The sequence below is a fragment of the Oryctolagus cuniculus genome, chromosome 17 (genome assembly GCF_964237555.1).
Source record: "Oryctolagus cuniculus chromosome 17, mOryCun1.1, whole genome shotgun sequence".
Taxonomy (NCBI): Eukaryota; Metazoa; Chordata; class Mammalia; order Lagomorpha; family Leporidae; genus Oryctolagus; species Oryctolagus cuniculus.
In genome coordinates, this window is record NC_091448.1 from 39,186,943 (window position 1) to 39,204,432 (window position 17,490).

The window sequence follows — 17,490 nt, forward strand, 5'->3', positions numbered from 1 at the left end:
CTCTCCTTTGTCTGTGTCCTTTTCTTAAAAATATAGAAAGAAAATTCCCTGAGCCCCCCCAATAAGGTTGTTTTTCAGGGAGGCCCCACAGAACGGTTATTCTTCCTCTCTCTTGCTGGTTTGGTTTCACACACCTGCATGTGTCACCATGACGAGGTAGTAGTGGGAGCTTGCAGCAGTCCCAGGGGCATAACTTAACAGGAAGGGAGGATAGGAACTGCTCCCGGTGAATCCAGTCCCTTGTTTAATATGCATGGTGCCCTGTGGGGCCCTTGCACAGGGTGGAGTGACCAGAGGTGTTGAACCGTGGCCTTGCCCATAAACAGACAGAGGAGAACACACACAGTAAATAGAGCCAGCTGGGAAAATTGATGCTGGTGTCAATCATACGTGGCAAATCTAGTCCTTTATGTAGAAATTCATTGCTGGTGGCTCCGAGATGCAATATAATTACAGCTCTTCCTGCCAGCTGTACCACAGCCTAGTGCCCAAGTGTATGAAATCACCCCCCAGTCTGTGATCAGCACTGTAGCCATCCATCTGAGAGCCATTACCTTGTCTGGGAGGGGAGATGACACCAGGGAGTGTAAAATAGAAGGCAAAGTAGGGAATTGGTCAGGATTGCTTACTGACCATATTTTTTACTTTTTTTTTGAAAGAGAGACACTGAAAGAGTTCCCATCACTGGTCCACTCCCTAAATGCCCACAACAGCTATAGCTGGGTCAGGCTGAAACTGGGAGCTGTGAATTCACTTCAGGTATCCCACGTGGGTGGCAGGGACCCAGCCCCCTGAGCCATCACTGGCTGCCTCCCGGGGTCTCCTTCCACAGGAAGCTGGAATCAGGAGTGGAGCGAGCTGAAAGTCGAACCCAGAGCTGGCTTACATGGGATGCAGATGTCCAAGTGGTGTCTTTATGGCTGAGCAGTGTCTGTACCAACTACATGTTTGTTTCATTTTATGTATTTATTGTTTTAAGATTTATTTATTTATTTGGAAGGCAGAGTTGCAGAGAAGCAGAGAGAGAAAGAGAGGTCTTCCATCAGCTGTTGGTTCACTCCCCAAAATGCCACAACAGCTGGAGCTGGGCTGATCAGGAGACAGGAGCCAGGAGCTTCTTCCAAGTCTCCCACATGGGTGCAGGGGTCCGAGGACTTGGCCATTTTCTAGTGCTTTCCCAGGCCATAGCAGAGAGCTGGGTTGGAAGTGGAGCAGCTGGAACTCGAACTGGCACCCATATGGGATGCTGGCACCACAGGCCGGGGCTTTAACCCACTGTGCCAAGCGTCGGCCTTGCTTCATTCTTTAGACTTTGCTCTGTCTTGCCTGCATGCTGGCTGCACGCTCCATGTGGCCACACTGCACTATGCAGTCCTCTGATAGGCCTCAGAGTGGCTCTTGGTCCCAGTGCTCTCTTTGTTTATGTGTCTGCCTCTGCCTGTCGCTCGCTGAGCCCACTGCACATTCTGACATTTTTCCTTCTTCCTGCCTCAACTGTTGGCTAGGTGGATGTTTATACCACACTGTGGACTTGCACCTTCATTCACATATCTGCCTGTTAGCCTGAGGTGCACTCCAAGGGCTTTTGTGTCCATTTCTTTCTCCACGTTATGGTAGTGATTATGAAGCACATGATATTGGATAGGTCTTTAAAAAATACTTCTTTGAGAGAGAGCTCCATTTGTTGGGTCAGTCCCCAAATATACACAACAACCCTGGGTGGGAGACTGAAGCCAGGAGCTGGAAACTGAATCCAAGTCTCCCATGTGGGTGGCAGTGACACAATTACTTGAGCCATCAATACTGTCTCCCAGGGTTTGCATCAGCAGGAAGCTGGAGTCAAGAAGATCCAGGACTTGAACCCAGGTACACTGATATGGCACAAGGGCTATTTAAACCTGTGTCTTAACCACCAGGCTAAGTAACTACCCCTTAATGCATTTTAAAGATGGCATAAGAAAGATGCAGGAATGTTTTCCTGTTGACTTAGATAGTTAAGTCTCCAGTCTTTTTTTCACATCTTTCTACACGAGACTATTAGATGTCTTTCATTTGAAATGAGACAAAATGGGGGCCGGTGCCGTGGCTCACTTGGTTAATCCTCCACCTGCGGTGCCAGCATCCCATATGGGCACCGGGTTCTAGTCCTGGTTGCTCCTCTTCCAGTCCAGCTCTCTGCTGTGCCCCGGGAATGCAGTGGAGGATGGCCCAAGTGCTTGGGCCCTGCACCTGCATGGGAGACCAGGAGGAAGCACCCAGCTCCTGGCTTCAGATCAGCACAGCGCCGGCTGTGGCAGCCATTTGGGGAGTGAACCAACAGAGGGAAGACCTTTCTCTCTCTCTCTCTCTCTCTCTCTCTCTCTCTCTCACTAATTCTACCTGTAAAAAAAAAAAAAAAAAAAAAGAAAAGAAATGAGACAAAATGAATATTGAGTCACTACTGTGTGCTAGCACTCGGTGGCCTTCAAGTCAGATATTTGAACTCCCAGAGACTCAGGTAAAGGGCCGGGGTATCACGAAGGCTGCTTTCCCCTGCAAGAAACAAAATGCGGTGTGAAGAAGCATAAACAATACGGTCAGTTCGTTAATAACATGAAGTCCAGGTTGGTTAATTTAGTGGTCAGTCAAGAGGCGTAGGGCCTTTCCAGCTTTCTGTTCTGTTATCTTTTGTGTGGGCTTTGTTTTCAAGCTCACTGCTCTCATCAAAGCCTGGCTGCAGCCAGTCTGAGCATCAATCCAGACATGACAATATCGATGGGCGGGAAAGGGATCACCTTGTAACCTTTTAAGAACAAAGAAGGGCCCGGTGCTGTGGCGCAGCAGTTTAAAGCCCTGGCCTGAAGCGCCGGCACCCAATGGGCGCTGGTTCTAGTCACAGCTACTCCTCTTCCGATCCCGCTCTCTGCTATGGCCTGAGAAAGCAGTAGAAGATGGTCCAAGTCCTTGGGCCCCTGCACCCATGTGGGAGACCCGGAGGAAGTTCCTGGCTCCTGGCTTCAGATTGGCACAGCTCCGGCCGTTGAGGCCATCTGGGTAGTGAAGCAGTGGATGGAAGACCTCTCTCTCTGTCTCTACCACTCTCTGGAACTCTGTCTTTCAAATAAATAAAATCTTAAAAAAAAAAAAAAAAAAACAAAGGGGAGGGGCCTGGCGCTGTGGCATAGTGGGTAAAGCTGCTGCCTGCAGTGTTGGCATCCCATATGGGTGCTGGTTCAAGTCCCAGCTGCTCCACTTCCAATCCAGCTCTCTGCTATGGCCTGGGAAAGCAGTACAAGATGGCCCAAGTCCTTTGGCCCCTGCAACTGCAAGGGAGACTCAGAAGAAGCTCCTAGCTTCGAGTCAGTGTAGCTCTAGCTGTTGCGGCCATCTGAGGTGTGAACCAGCAGATGGAAGACCCCTCTCTCTCTCCTCTCTCTCTGCCTCTGCCTCTCAAATAAGTAAATGAATCTTTAAAAACAAAAAAAAAGAGGAGAGGGGTCGGGTGGTGTTGTGGTGTAGCTCGTAATGCTTCTGTCTGTGATCCCATATGGGTACAGTTCAAATCCCGGCTATTCCACTTCCAATCCAGTTCCCTGTTAATGTTCCTGGGGTAAACAGCGGAGGATGGCCCTAGTACTTGGGCTCCTGCACCCCCATGGGAGACTTGGAAGAAGCTCCTGGCTCCTGGCTTTGGCTTGGCCCAGCTCCAGCCCCAGCTATTGCAGCCATTTGGGGAGTGAACCAGCAGATGGAAGATCTCTCGCTCTGTCTCTCCTCTCTCTGTAACTCTGCCTTTCAAACAAAGCAAAACAAAAAGGACAAAGGCAAGGTAGAATTGTGACACAGCAGGGTAAGTCTCCACTTGGGACTAAGCATCTTACATTGATGTTCTTGGGTTCAAGTCCCACCTCTGCTTCCAATCCAGCTTCCTTCTAAAGTGCACCCTGGGAGGCGGCAGAGATGGCTCAAGTACTTGGGTCTCTACCACCCCATGGGAGACTTGGTTGGAGTTTCTGGCTCTTGGCTTTGGCCTGGCCCAGCCCTGGCTGTTGAGGGCCTGTGGGGAGTGAACCAGTAGATGGAAGATCTCTCTGTCTCTCTACCTTTCAAATAAAGTGAAAAGAAATAAAAATTTAAAAAAGGAACACTCAGAACTGCCTAAAAAGCAGACTTCATATCTCTGAAGCAAGATGGCTGTCCATGTCCAGGTCTAATTTAGGAACTGGCAGGAGAAATGGGATAACTGTGATTGGCTCAGACCCGCCTAGGAAGAGCTCTGGAGCTCTGGCTGGGAACAGATTTTTCTGCGGTGCAGGCTGTGGCCATGGGGAGAAAATGGAATTTCTCTTAGGAGAGCGGGAGTGTGTGTGAAGGAACTGGACGTTGATTAGGTGAGTGGGCAAGCACTAGTGCCTGCCAGAAGCCAGAAGGCAGTTGTACTGAGGCTCCCTGATGTGTGCTTAGGCTCTTTATAGACATCTCATTATGACCTTCGCACAGCCTTGTGGCATAGGAAATCATTCTACTTCACAGACAATCAACAGGAGCTCAGTGAGGTTAAGGGCATAAAGCTAGTAAGAGGCAGCACGGGAATCCACACTCCAGCCTGCCTGATGCCAAGTCCCCGCCTTCCCATCCTAGCACTCCCTGTGGCTATAAATATGTAAATGTTCCAACAGAATTCTTTACACTTTTCCCTGAGAGTAGCAAAGGCTGCACATCCCCACCTTGTTTCAGCTTAGCTCACCATAAAAAGTTGGATAAGGGATCTGCTTTATTAGCCCTTTCTGATTTCCCCCAGGGACATTAAGAGGATGGCAAACACTCGGGGAGGCAGAAACTGGAGGTTTAGATGGGAAATTAATAAACCAAATGAAAAACAACAGGTCTGTGCACTCCTGAGAAGTGAGCCCCGCGCAGACAAGGGATTTAGATGCATATCTGTGTTCAGGCACGGAGTTGTCTGGGTAGAGCTTAAATGTGTGTGTGTAGCATGGGCATCGGAGAAGGCTCTGATGCATATGTAAACTTAAATGAGGGCTAGGTGTGTGATCGATCAGAAGTCACCCTGAGTGCTTTTCACTTTTTTTCTTGTCCTATTGCACTGGCTAGACTAACTGCAGTACTCTAGAACAGAAATGGTGGCCACTGTCCTCTTCTTGTTCCCAACTTTTGTGGGCCATTTTTAATATTTTGTCGTGGAGTTAGATGTCTTTGTTATCTCTTGGTGTTTGTCATCACTCTTGGAGGGGAGGCCTGGTGTTGGCCGTGGCATTGGCTGTGTGTCGCATTTTCTCTCCGAGCCAGTGGGATGTCCGCGTGTCCTGGAGCTGGACGGCTGCACTGCAGCTGCTGCACAAGGTAGCCTTCTCAAGCAGCCCAGAGTCTCGTCTGCCCCCTGGCCTCTCTGCAGTCTCTGGGACGATAGCCTGAGCCTAAGTTTGTACTGGGAGACATGTGTCTGTGCTAAGAAGTCTATAAAGTCAAAAAATGGGATTTTTTTTCACAGTCGCTTATTTGGTCCCACCTCTGACATTCACATGCTATATGACATTAGATAAATCACTCAGCCTCTTTAAGCCTGATTTTAATCTGCTCTGAAATGGGAAAAATAGTACCTGCTTCACGGAGCTGTTTTAAGGTGATACAGATGATGTAGGGTTGCTTTTTCAGATATATAATAGGCGCTCAGTCCCATATCCTCGGAGGACTTACATGCCTGGGAGTGGCTGGGCCAGCCTTCTGGTAGTGTGACTCGTGCAGTCTCTCAGGGCCCTGTGTGCTTAGTTCAGTGCTCTGCTGGCGCCACCTTGACACGGAATTTTTGACCAAGGGACCCACATTTTGCACTGTGCCCACAAACTGCGTAGCCAGTCCTGTCTCCAGGAACTGGTCAAGCTCTAGCACTGGTGTTTCTCTCTGGGAAACATCCGACCACTGATTTCTTAGGGAATAACTGACTCCCTCGGAGTGTAACTTCTCATAGAAAAGTTAGCGTCACCATCCTGTGTACGTTCAGATCTTACTGTTCCATTCTGGAACATAATCACTCTCAGAAAGGAACACCATATTTTACAGAAATTACTTGGTCCAGAGAAGTTAAGGTGAACTCATTAAGTGGAATGACGATTCAGGATTTTGTAATCAGGAAAAGATACCGGTTCACAATCTTGCTGGGTCCTTTCTGGTGAATCACTTCAGCACACTATCTGTCTTACTGGTAGAACCTGTGTTGCAGAGGAATTGCACTTTCCTTATTGGTAAGGTATATATCTCAGAGGAATTAAACACGATTTATGTGACATGCCTTTCACCGAGAGTCTGGCACACAGTAGGTACTCAATCACCATTAATCCTTCCAACTCTTGCCAGAAGTAACAAAAAATCAGGGCATTAGTACTTAAAAGCCATACCGCTACTGATAAAAGAAATAATATGATTTATTTTTTCACTACTGTTTGGGGAAGGGCATGTGCTTCATAAATATGTATTGGAAGTACTTAGCAAATGAGTAGAAATAATAAAAATATGTCAAAGTAAACAGTTCCTATAAATATGTCACTGGGTAGACAAATTAGTGTTTTGTTACTATTAAATACTATTGCTCTCTGAGAAGGCTTTCGGATCACTAGCACAATGGGTACCTTATTGAGTGCTTCTGCAGAAGGGCATGATAAAGATGAAAAATAGCGATGGTGATAACGCGGAAGGTGGAGGAGGAGGAGGAGTGTGGGTAATGCAGCTCTGAGGCCTCCTTGCTCCAGTGATAGGCACATTATTTAGCAGCACTCCAATGATTTAGCTGTAATATGAACCAGAAGGCCCAGAAAAAATTATTTTCATGGGGCACCATGAATCCGGAGTCCAATTATTGGGTCCAAAAGTGGAGGCAGTGCACTCCCTCTCAGCAGTGGGCACTCACCTGGCCAAACTAAGTTCACAGAAAGACATCTCTGGGTTTCACCTCACACTCGTGGCTGATTTATTAGCTCTCTGGCTAGCATTTGTATCCGGAGGAGAGATGGTGGAGAACACCGTGCCGTAATCACAGCCGCTGAGCCCTCTGCAGAAATGCAAGAGGGTGGACGTGGTCCGGCACCGTGAAAGGGACCCGGAGAAGGAGAAGAGAAGACTACAAACACCTCTAAGGGGGAAAATAAAGCTCTGGAGAGAAACAGACGGGGGATTGCATCAAGGAAAGATACAAAAATAGCCAAGTAGGAAAAAGGTTCAGGTGCAGGACTGGAAGGCCAGTCTTCCCGGGCTGCCCAAGCAGTGGCAAGAAATGGCTTCCCATTCCAGCTCTGCTCTTTCCTAACTGTGGCTTTGGGTAAACGACTTCACGTGTAGATTCATTCTCAGGAGAGCATGAGAATAACAGTACTCAGTTTGCTGCGTGGTTTGGAGGTTGGACATAACAGTATTTGTAAACTGACAAAGCTTTTATTTTAGTTTTAAGGTTTATTTATTTGAAAGGCAGAGTGACAGAGAGAGATCTGCTGGTTCACTCCTCCAAGCGGCCACAACACCCTGGGATGGGCCAAGCTGAAGTCAGTAGCCAGGAACTCCATCCAGGTCTCCCACATGAGTGCAGGGGCTTCCCAGGGGCATTAACAGGGAGCTGGATTGCAAGTCGAGCAGCCAGGACTCTACTGAGCCACAGTGCCGAGGCAGGGGGTGGGGTTGGGTGGTTGTGATATTCCTTGTTCAAAATACAGATTGCTTACAGGAATTCTGGGAGGACTCGGTAGGGACTGAAGGCACAAGAAAACTCAGTATCACTAGACCCCAGGCAGGGAATGGGGATGTGTGTCTCCTCCCAGCTGGCACCTTCGCCCCTGCTGGTTCCTGCCCCACTGCACTCCCCCAGCGCTTTACAGTTTATAATGCACTTCTGTCTATTTGATCCTCGGGCCGACCTGCATGGCCAGGGTGAGAAAACTGGAGCTCAGAAGTAAGGTACACAGCTGATGAGGGGCCAGAGTGGCTCCTCTTCACTCTAGACAGCCTTCCTCAGCATCTCCTCGCCTTCCCACAGGCAAGTAGCAAAGCCTGGGGGTGGACTAAGAAATGCAAGAGGCAGGAGGAGTCACAGTGAGAGGGGTAAACCCATCGACTTACACTCCTCTTGTTTGAAAGGCAGAGAGAGAGAGAGACATCTTTCATCTGCTGGTTCACTCCCCAGATGCCCGCAACAGCAGAGGCTGGGAGCCTGGAACCCCGTCCAGGTCTCCCAGGTGGTGGTAGGGGCCCAACTATGTGAGCCATCACCAGGGTCTGTAGGAAGCTGGGAATCAGGACCCCACCTGGGACTCCAGCCTAGGCACTCCCTGACCAGGCTGAGTCTTATGTTAACCATTGCCCAAATGCCTGGCCCAAAGCCAGGTTCTGATGTCTCATAGGCTTGGCTCCTAATGGCTGCCACATTGAGTAAGCTAAGCCAGTAAACCCTAATGAGCCTGATGCCCTCAGAGATAAAAGTGAGGCAACTTTCTTTTTTCTAAAATGTCTATTTATTTATTTGAAGGAATTACAAGGTGTGTGTTGGGGGAGATTCCATCTGCCGGTTCACTCCCCTAGATGGTCTCAACTGCAGGGGCTGGGCCAGGCAGAAGCCAGGAGCTCCATCTGGGTTTCCCACGTGGGCACTTGGGCCATACTCCACTGCTTTCCCAGGCCTTTGGCAGGGAGCTGGATTGGAAGTGGAGCAACCAGGACTTGAACCTGAGCCCATATGGGATCAGACATCCAAGGTGGTGGCTTTACCAGATCACCACAAGGTAGAAAACTTTCAAACTTTTATCTTGGAACAAATTCAGAGATGTTAAGGGACTCGCTCAAGGTCACCAGGCTAGGTCTTGGCCCAGCTCTGACCCCCAACCTGAACCCTGCAGCCGCCCCCACAGTGTTGCCCGACCAGCGAGAAGAGCAGAGACCCACGCCCTGACAAGGGGGAACCGACGCCCCTCCCGGCTCCGCCTCCGGGAGCCTCGACTCCGCCAGGGGGCGCGCGTGGAGGCCACGCTCTAGCCCGCCGCGCGCCTCGCTCCTCTCTATGGTGGCTCGGGCGCCGCGGGAGTCGCGGCGCGCACTCCCTCGAGGGGGCGGGGCCGGTCCGGGGGCGGGGCCGCGCGAGGGGCGGGAGCGGCCGGGCTGGGCCGCCAGGGGGATGGGTGGGGGGGCCGACTTCCTGGGGCCGCCTGCGAGGATGTCGCGACCGCCCCCCCGTGCCCCTGAGCCCTGGAGACGCCGCCGCGGCGAAGCCCGCAGCCCCCCTGCCTGAGGCGTCCGCGGCCCGGATCCGGCCCCTCCCCTCCCCTCCCAGGTGCGGGCCGGGCAGGCGGCCGCGGCAGGTGAGGAGGCGGCGGCGGCGGCGCTCGGGTCCGCTGGGCGCCCAGCCTGGGGTGGGGTCCCGAGGGAGGATGGGGGGCGCCCCTCGGCGTCCAGCGTCCACAGACTGTGGTCTGGGGGTGCCTCCTTTGGGGGCACGGCCTGGGACTCTCCCTGCCCTACAGGGGGTGGCTGAAGCCCCTTGCTCACAGGGAGCCTCGGCGTTCAGGGCCACCCTACTGTCTCTTGAGAAGTCCTAACGAAGAAAGCGTTTCGCGTGTGGGGACGGTCACTGGGGACGTGTTTCTCCACTGTCCCCCAGCGCCTCGCAGCCCGCAGGTCCTGCCGGCTAGTGGGGGTGGGGGTGGGGGTGTCCGTTCGTACGGCCGGGGAAACTGAGGCAGTCCTTCCTGGAGGAAGACGGAGGGAGGCTGGATGGAGAAGTTTGAGAGTGCGGCGCCCCCCTCCCCAGGGGCCACCAGTCGCTCTCGTGGGAGTGGTCCTCTGTCGACGACGGTGCGAGGTCGCCCTTGGGCGGCAGTGGCCGAGACGGAGAGGGAAGTGGGGCCTCTCTCTCTTCAGCTGGCTGCCCGGGAGACATTTGACCGGGCGCGGGGCAGTCTGGCTGGACCAGGGCGGCCGGGAGCCTGGCTGGCATGTGTGTGCCCAGAGCTGCATTTCAGGCTTGGCAGACGAGACCAGCAGCAGCAGCAGCGTACTTCTCTCCCCTCTGTTGATCTGTCGTTTGTTCCAGAGGAAAAAAACTCCTCGTGTAATCAAGGAGAGCGGACCACGCTCCTCCCGGTCTGCCACAGGGAAGGGTTATTGCTGGCTTGGAGACAGGGCTTTACCTACAACTGTGTCTTTGCTCCCTGCTTAAAGGCCCGAGTAAGGAGGTGATCAAACAGCCCGGGGTGCATGTGGTCTAAGAAGGAACCAGTAAGTGCCTTCTGTATCCCTCTGGCGGCTGGCAGGACAGAGACTTCCTGTCACCACTGTTGATACAACTGTTTGAATTCTTGCGGTTCTGTGACAGTTCCATCTACTGAAGTGGAGCCAAGGCTCTCCCTCTGTCGCACCGTTTTTCTAGGAATGGGAGTGAGCTGGGGACCGTGGTGCTGGGCTGTGAGTTTATAGACAAGAATTCCAGGGCTGGAAGCTGGCACTGGTACTTCCTTTCTGTTCAGGGAATTTTCGTTAATGAAAAAAAAAAAAAAATCCCTTCCCCTGATTGCCTTCTGTTTCACATTCAAGGAGATAGATGATGACAGGTGTTTCTGAAACTTTATTGCCTACTTCCTAATTCTGGATGTCAGAGTACAATTCATAAAATTACAGTTTCTGTAAAGGTGTTTAAGTCTGAAAAGGTTTGGTTATTATGTGTAATAAGTACGGAGTGATATGACAGGGTTAAATAACTTGATTGTGCCAAGAGAGGCTTTCCATGTAATTTGGGGTGCTTGCACGCAATGCCTATCTAATTAACCCACTACAAACTTCCATATTGATCAGGTGGGCAGCTGGTAACCCTGGTTGTTTACATAGGATTCAGGGGTTGTAAGTCCTTTAAATAGACCAGTTTAACTGACTGCGAAAATGATATGCACAAGAGAAAGCTGTCCTCAGAAAACTTAAAAATTAGTTTTTAAACTTTCTGCCAAGGCAGTTTGCATAGCTCTGCTTAGTTCCCTCTGATACCCTCAAGGGCTCCTAAATAAAATGGGATGGAAAAGTTGTTTTCATCGACTGTCTTTCAAGAAGACAAACAGCACTAACAAAAAAGAGCCCAGTCTCTTTTCTAAGGACAAGTGTATTGTGCAGCTCCATCCTGAAATTACCTGCGTACACCTGAAGAGAGGGGGACTGCTTCCACCTTGACTTTTGTTCTTTTAATAGAATATTTAATTAGAAGATTAAAAACCATTACTGAGTTTGAACTGGCCATACTGTTTATGTTTGGGGGAGGATTTAGCATCTAGACCTTGGACTATTATAACTTTCAATACAAAGTTAAAATGTAATTTAGAGTTTAGTGAGAATACTTAAGTTTCAGTTGATGGTGAAGTCTTGGGAGGAGGTCATTCATTACTGTTGTTTGGTTGCGGTTGATAGTTATTTTTGTTTAGATACTGGTTGTCAGTACTTGCTGTTTATGGAACATTTTGGTAATTATAAGGACTGTCTTTACAAATGCAAACATGTAAACTTCCCATTTCTCTAAAAGGAATTAGTCTGGTCTGCTTTCTTAAAGTTTTGTGACTTTGTGGAGTTTTATGTTTTTATTTTTATTTATTTTTTTATTTTTTATTTTTATTTTTTTGACAGGCAGAGTGGACAGTGAGAGACAGAGACAGAGAGAAAGGTCTTCCTTTTTGCCGTTGGTCACCCTCCAATGGCCGCCGCGGCCAGCGCGCTGCGGCCAGCGCACCGCGCTGATCCGATGGCAGGAGCCAGGAGCCAGGTGCTTTTCCTGGTCTCCCATGGGGTGCAGGGCCCAAGCACTTGGGCCCTCCTCCACTGCACTCCCGGGCCACAGCAGAGAGCTGGCCTGGAAGAGGGGCAACCGGGACAGAATCCGGCGCCCCAACCGGGACTAGAACCCGGTGTGCCGGCGCCTCAAGGCGGAGGATTAGCCTAGTGAGCCGCGGCGCCGGCCTTGTGGAGTTTTAAAATCTTCAAACTAGCTGGGTTCTTAGTGGGGTGTCCTCGTATGTCTCACATAGAAGCCATCTCAGGTGGGTAGCGTGCAGCTCCAGTGTTCTCAGCACTCTGTTTCGAGGATTTAGAGGTTGCTGTTGTCAGGACAGTGGTCATCTTTAATCTTGTTACTGCAGTCTTAGTTTAAACCTATTATCCTTCCTCTTCATGAGGATGGCCAGGCCATCAAGTTCCTCCTGTGCTTCGCTTATTCGGTTGAATATTCTACATTATTGATGCGTCTGGGCCTGTTAACATTCTGAAGTGGAGCTAAGCAGTTGGTTAAGAGTCTTGCATGTTTTTAAACATTTTCCTTTTAAAAAATCTGTTTTCTCTAGGAGAAAACTAGCTCTTTGAATCTGATAGTAAAACAAAGCTGTTTTTTCCAGCTTTCTACCAGTGGGCAATCTGTGTTAACTCTCCTTTTTGATTTTGCCAGGACCCTGACTGCTAGTGAATGATGGCCCAGTGACATTGGGAGATCCTAGTCTCCTGAATCATCAAAGGAAGGTCACAATGTGTCCCTGCAGCCTCAGCCTGCTTAGCTTGTTTTATTGCAAGGAATTCCCCCAAGCCAGTCTTTCCTTGAAAGATTCAGTTCTTGGTGGTTTGCTACTGAGTCACCTGGGCATTCTTTAAAAATGCAGATTTCTCAGCCCCACCTCCTGGAGATTTGATTAATTGATGACTCGGAACCTGCATTAAAAAAAATCCTCTCTTGCTTTTATTTCCAAAAAGGTCACCAAGTGCTTGAGATAGACAACCAAGTTTGTGAACCATGGTTTTGTGTGTATATGTATACACACATACATATATGCTTTATCTCCTGTACATCAAGTCTTACGGGAACTGGAAAATTGGTGTTTGCGTCTCTTTCCCTTTTTTTTCTTTTTAAAACCTTAAAATGGCCAGCATCGTGGCTCACTAGGCTAATCCTCCGCCTGCGGCGCCGGCACCCCGGATTCTGTCCCGGTTGCTCCTCTTCCAGTCCAGCTCTCTGCTGTGCCCCGGGAATGCAGTGGAGGATGGCCCAAGTGCTTGGGCCCTGCACCTGCATGGGAGACCAGGAGGAAGCACCTGGCTTCTGGCTTCGGATTGGCTCGGTGTGCCGGCCGTGGTGGCCATTTTGGGGGGTGAACCAACGGAAAAGGAAGACCTTTCTCTCTCTCTCACTGTCTTACTCTGCTTGTCAAACAAAACCAAACAAACCTTAAAATAGAAATTTTATGTATTGAAATTCTTTATAAATTGGTAACCCCCTTACAGCATCATTATGCTGTCCAAATGTTTGATTTGCTAGAATAGCCCATTTCCTAGTCATGATAGATAACAACTTTTATTTATAACTTTCATGTAAATTGCTCCCAGTGAGGCCCCCTCTGCTGTATATCTATCCGGAGTCATGAGGGAGGGTTTTGGTGAAAGTGGCTTCCCTTATCTCATTAGTGGACAAGTGAATGATAATGTGGAAACAACTGGAGGTTTGAAAAGGTAGTGGAATCTAGTTACGATTGGTGTTGGGTAAGAGAAATGCCGGGAATTAAAAGTAAAGCTAACTTGTCAGTTTCATTTCTGCACATTGCAGACTGTTATTGGAAATAATAGGTACTTAATAAACACTCTGTTACATTTAGTCACTGGCCCTTTGCTGAATTCATGGAAATAATAAAAAATTACTGAAATGCAGAAACATCTGAGTTAAAACAGAAGTAGGCAGTTGGTATGTTAGGAGTTTAAATTAGATTAAATTTAGGAAAAGCTTGATAATTTGAGAAATAGACAAACAGGGTTTTGAATCCAGGTGTCACCACTTCCGCTGTGCTATCTAGGAAAGTTAACCTCTGTGAGCTTCATTTTCTTCAGCTGCAAGATGGAAATAGTATCTGGTGGGATTGTTATGTGGATCAAAATAGGCAAAATATGCCTGTGAGTATTAAAAGAAAAATGTTATTTATATATAGTAGTCAAATCAATAAATGTCCCTTCTTCCACTTCCTCATAGAACTTTTTAAAAAAGATTTATTTATTTATTTGAAAGTCAGAATTACACAGGGATCTCGAGAAGGAGAGGCAGAGAGATCCGCTGGTTCACTCCCCAATTGGCCGCAACAGCTGGAGCTGCGCTGGTCCAAAGCCAGGAGCCAGGAGCAGGTACAGGGGCCTGAGGACTTGGGCCATCTTCTGCTGCTTTCCCAGGCCATAGCAAAGAGCTGGATTGGAAGTGGAGCAGCTGGGACTCGAACCGGCGCCCATATGGGATGCCGGTACTGCAGGTGTCAGCTTTACTGGCACAGCGCCAGCCCCCTCATAGGACTTTTTTTCCGTAGGCTTAAGATATCTTTCGAATTCCAGCCTTCTGCATATCTCCTTCCAGGAATATCTACTTAGCCCTTTTAGAAAGAGCATGAAAGACTGAGGACTAAAGAACCAGAGACTATGGGTGAGAAGAGTGAGTCATAGGAAAATTAGCAATACTTCAAATTTTTTTTTTCAGAATGACTGAAGTGTGGGCATCTGCCCAGAGTTACTGTCTACAGGAATAAATTAATAACATACAAATTCTGCTGTATGTATTTGGGCCCAGGAGCTCAGATTAGGCGAAGCAGCTTTGAGGGTGGCCCTATTAGAAGCACCTGGCATCTATTTCTTTTCTTTCTTTCTCACTTTGGTCTCCCTCTTTGTTTTCCTTTCCCTCTCTCCTCCTTTGCTCTCTTCCATGCTGACCTTGCTTTGGACTTGCCAGTCATGTCCTCATAATCACAGGCCAGGCCCCTGGAACAGGAGGCTAAAAGAGGTTGCTGGTTGCTAACACCTGTCTCCCAGCTCAATGAATAGGCTCTTTTGTGGGCGGGATGTTAATGAAGCTAAGTACAATACTGGCTTAAAGGGCCTATTAATACAGCGTATGCAGATCATGGAGTGATTTAAAGCCAATTTAGCAATTTCTTATATATTTATTTCTTATCTTGAATTGTGTCAGTTGGACTTTTTATATCTAAATCAGGAGTCTGTTTATTGCCTGAACAGACTAATCTCTGTCATATTGATCGGGAATCATTGATATTCTAAAGAAGTTTCTACCCTTAAGGGCTTTTGTATTGTTCAGTAAATGTCTAACTAGTGTGTAATACAATTAAAGTTTTGTTCACTGTGTTGCTGACATAATTAGTTTAATTTCTGCTCTTTTATATATTTCTGTTGGCAGCTGGAAAATTAAAATACTAGATATTGAATAAAACTGCTTTTTTGAGTGGTGATTTTACTGTCAGTTGAATGGATTTAGGCCCTCGGGTACATTTTTTAAGATGTCTTATTCAACTTTCCTGTAATAGTCTCTCTCTCTATGTATAGAATTAATGTATTAAGACACATAATTGGCTATTTAAGCATTCAGAAGAGACAGTGTTTGGCCTTTTACCCTGTGATTATACTTCTTCCTAAATCTCTTTTGAGGAAATGTGTGTAATTTTTGGAACCTCCTAAGTATATTACAGTTACACGAGCATGTGAACTTTTGCAAAGACTGGGGAATGGAGTGGCTTTCTGTGATAAGCAGTACTATTTAATTCCCTCCCCAAATCGTTCTGTTCTTTTTTAGATCATAGTATTTGCAGGCCTGATGTGAAAGTAAGGCTGTGATGCCTGGCAAATCCTCCTCACAATTTTTCTATGATAGATTTCACAGAAATGGCTTTGGTCTTCAGGAGCTATAAGTAGCTCTCAAGGAGACTTGACATTTAATTACTGTAATCCCTTCTTAATTTCCTACAGGATTCTTGGAGAGATTCTCACCAGGCTGCTGATTTTATGGAGTTGTGACCTACATGGGTTTTCATCTCTGCTAAGTCTCTGTAACATTCTTTTTTTTTTTTTTTTTTTTTATGGAAAGTGACCTTGTTCTGGTAATTTCCTCATTGTTGTCTCTACAAAGATACAGCCAAACCTTGTTGCTCTCTCAGCAGCCTTTTCCAGCCATTATCCCCATGTGCTGCCTTTGTGCTTATTTGAATTTTTGATTTTGTTGAGCTCATGTAGTTGACTTTTTAAAACTGCCCCTCTCCAGTGCAACAGGCTAAACCTACATCTCCTACTATCATGTTCACATGCCTTTCTAAAACTACATATAAAGATATGGCTTCATTGTCTCTGGGTTGCAGAGTCTCCCTGGGACAGCCATTTTTCCAGCAGGCTTAGTTTTTTTTTTTTTTTTTTTAAATCTTTTATTTAATGAATATAAATTTCCAAAGTACGACTCATGGGTTACAATGGCTCCCCCCCCCCCCCCCCCAGCAGGCTTAGTTTTAAAGAGTGGGGACACCCATCTGGATTTGAACTAGTTGATGCCAGTGTGATTTGCTGAAACATAACTGTCATGATCCTCTTTAAAGAAAGGCTGTGTCATCCTGAAACTTACAGCAAGTTAGGTCAACCGGAGGCTCTCTGCTGGCCTCTGAGAAGTTCAATGCGACTCATTAGTAATCAGCACCATTGTTTATTTGTAACTGCTGGATTATGTTTAATGATTTGAATGGGGAAAAATATCCTTTTCTTAAATGGAGCATCTTCCTCTCCCACCCCATCCTTTGCTTTGCTCTTTTAATTTGCTTTGGAAAATCTTTCCAATCATGGTGTTGATCACACATGTCCAGACTTAGTGGCACATGAATCAGTGTGTTTTATATTAAAATACATAGGAAAATGTGTCTTCCTCATCCCCTAATTTTCTGAAGATCTTTCTTGTGCTTTTTTTATTTTCATGATGATTAAGATATCTGCTTGAGAAATAACCAACCTTTTTTTTTTTAAAGATTTATTTATTTATTTGAAAGAATTATACAAAGAGAGGGGAGAGGCAGAGAGAGAGGGGGGCTTCCATCCTATGGTTCACTCCCCAACTGGCCGCAGTGGCCGGAGTTGTGCTGATCTGAAGCCAAGAGCCAGGAACAACTTCCGGGTCTCCCATGAGGGTGCAGGGGCCCAAGGACTTGGGCCATCTTACTGCTATCCCAGACCATAGCAGAGAGCTGGATCGGAAGTGGAGCGGCTGGGTCTCCAACCGGTACCTATATGGGATGCTGATGCTTCAGGCCAGGGTGTTAACCTGCTACACCACAGCTCCGGCCCCCCAACCTTCTTTTAGATCTTAACTCAGCGGATCCGTAGCCGGTTACAGTTAGGTTGGATTATACCCTCTCTTAACCATGCCAGATTATTATTTTACATGGTGTGGAAGATTAACCAGGGTACAAACTTTATTCCAAAATGCTGGGCAAAGGAGTGTTCTACTTTGGTGAAAGAGGGCAGTATGTTTTGGAGGGTTAAATTTAGTGGGGTCAGCTGAAGTTCAGCTAGTTTGAGAAGCGCATCGTCAAGGATGGCTGTCAGAGGAAGGAGGTCAGCTGAGTCGCTTTAGGCAGTTTGTGTTCTCATGGAGAGAGGTGGAGAGGAACAGCTCAGGGCTAAAGTTACATGGAGGGTGGGAAG

At 47.8% G+C, this 17,490-nt stretch overlaps 1 protein-coding gene across 2 annotated transcripts in view; it reads left to right on the forward strand.

Moving 5' to 3' along the window:
* Positions 1 to 9,129: 9,129 nt before the first annotated feature.
* RFFL (ring finger and FYVE like domain containing E3 ubiquitin protein ligase) overlaps positions 9,130 to 17,490 on the forward strand; it is a 79,637-nt gene continuing 71,276 nt past the window's right edge. For both annotated transcript variants that reach the window (XM_008271115.3, XM_017349034.3), the window contains exon 1: positions 9,130 to 9,332. The gene's annotated coding sequence lies outside the window, so the exon portion shown is untranslated. The remainder of the gene's footprint in view (positions 9,333 to 17,490) is intronic.